This window comes from Chenopodium quinoa, unplaced genomic scaffold (genome assembly GCF_001683475.1).
Source record: "Chenopodium quinoa cultivar QQ74 unplaced genomic scaffold, ASM168347v1, whole genome shotgun sequence".
Taxonomy (NCBI): domain Eukaryota; kingdom Viridiplantae; phylum Streptophyta; class Magnoliopsida; order Caryophyllales; family Amaranthaceae; genus Chenopodium; species Chenopodium quinoa.
Window position 1 is genome coordinate 1,805,530 of NW_018744497.1, and position 2,316 is coordinate 1,807,845.

Consider the following 2,316-nt stretch of genomic DNA (forward strand, 5'->3'; position numbering starts at 1 on the left):
AACAATGCATGTTGTTGAAGTGCAAGGCAGACAAGTTAAGAGTAGAAAATAACCTCTTACTCGAAAAAATATCTGAGATGAAGAGTTATTCCAACACATTGGTTCTCAAATTGTTCAATAGTGAAAAGGCAAACATGGATTTGCTTATCAAGATCATGGATAACACAACTGGTGATAAGTGGATGTATAGATTTGGTATTTTCTATATTGCATTGTCTATAGCTTATGCAACCAAGTGGTAATTATTGAATGTCAATATTACTTATTAATTGGAATAAAAATCGGTTTTAGACATTTATTTTTGTTTTATAATATGATTCCACAAATAAACATATGATTCTAAAGATAATAATATGATTTTGGGAATTCGTAATGATGCTGTTTAATACAAGATATAGGAAAACCTGTTGAATAGTTCAGACTAATAGCAATTACCCAGTCCCAGTTTGACATGAACCTAGTAAATAAAATGTTCATTCAGACTTCACACTATGACTAAATCTACATAATCAGACCATTTATGTCGTTCTTGGCTTCATTGCACGTCGCCATTAACAACCTCCAAATCATGAACTTTCGAAATAGGATATCATTTTTTTCATACATCTGCAAATTAGAGGAACACGTGAATGTCAATATTATGTTAAAAATACAAATCCTAAACATTTTGTTGAACCAAATACTTACACGAAGCCATGAGAAAGTTGATTGAGTTTGACTGAACAGGAACAAAATACAAAGCATGCGTGTCATAGAATGATGTTGCTTTTGGTATGTCATCACACTTAACATACTTATACTTTTCAACGTCGGGTGTTGGACCTTCAATGAGGGCATCTATGGTCATAGAAAGATCCTGCTTATAAAAAAAAAAACATAATCAAAATTGGGTGGTAGGAGATTAGCCAAACAGATTTACATGAATGTATGATTGGATCACCACATTATTGTACTTACCAACACAATTATCCTTTGCTCGTGCCTTTTGTTTTCCTCTTCCTCTTCTCGAAATCTATTATAAATACTTTGCGACATTCCACGTTGATAATGTAAACACATCATCCTCCGTTGACAAATATGGGCAATAATCACCTGTCCCATTTATAACACATATCCACAAGTAAGGAGTCAGTTAGCATATGCTCCCAGGTTGGAAAATTTGGGTCGGGAAAGATCAAAGAATGAACAAGTTAGTAGTCTGTTATAATGGTAACATAGAGTTAGAAGTGAAGATACACCTTTCCGTTTATTCCTGAATTTTTTCTCTTCTCCCATGAAAAATTTGTCAATCCTGTCCGATTCATCCATCAATAATTGTTCTACCGCAGGCTTACTTTTTGCATCCTCTTCCAGTAGGTTGCACTGGAAACAAAAGTCAATGATATAAAAGTTGAAATAAACAACTATAAAACAGTAGCTAATTATGTGAAATTGGCAATATCCAGCCAAAATCATGTACCAAAAATGATGGCCTAAAGACGTATAATCCATAGTCTGAACTTCCGGAGCATTCGTAATTTATGTGAATTGTAAATGCGTCCATGACATGTTTTTTGTTAAAACCCAAGATTAAAAATGTCTTGAACGGCATATGCATGCAAGACCTACTCTTTAAAAGGGGATTGATTTATAATTAAAGTATTACCTGTAATGGAATGGGAGACTTCTTCTTACATGCTTTGTGTACCTTTTGACGGTTGACTGTGACATCATACCATTTGAACAAAATCTGATCCTTAAACCTGTTTGATTGAAACACTTATCATTATCTAGTCCTACACAATTTAGTTAAAACAGGTACACATAATGGAAAAACTTGTTACTCACCAACTGTAGTTAGACTTATTGTCACAGATTGCCGTGATTCTTGCTCATTGGAAATCATAAATCTGGGGTAAGCCTTCATTGTCATCACAGTCAGTCAGGTAATCACTGTCGTCTTCCTCATCCTGGTCTACATTCTTCCCACCTTGGCCATCATCTTCCTTCCTTTCATCTGCGCCATCAACAGATTTCTTAGATCCCCCATTATCATTCTCTGCATTGTCAGCCGGCACATCATCTTTCGTTGCTTTGGGGGTTGGCACAACTTCATCGAGGTCGTCATCATCTTCATCATCATCATTGTCTCCATTATACGGAGGATCACTTTTAGTTTGTTCATCATCATCATCATCATCATCATCTGTCTTCCTATCTTCCTCATCCTCTTCCTCACTGGTGTCGTCACTGCCTAATTCCTCCTCACTTGATTCTTTTTTAGCTTTTGCAACTTTCCTTTTCGAGCTTGCACCCTTGGTTGTTGTTTTTCCACCC

At 35.7% G+C, this 2,316-nt stretch overlaps 1 long non-coding RNA gene across 1 annotated transcript; it reads right to left on the reverse strand.

Annotated features, from left to right (window-relative positions):
* Positions 1-357: 357 nt before the first annotated feature.
* LOC110697718 lies at positions 358-1,084 on the reverse strand. The gene is made up of 2 exons (XR_002506550.1): positions 688-1,084; positions 358-606 (listed from the first exon to the last, which is right to left on the reverse strand). It is a non-coding gene; the product is annotated as an uncharacterized LOC110697718 (long non-coding RNA).
* Positions 1,085-2,316: the final 1,232 nt, after the last annotated feature.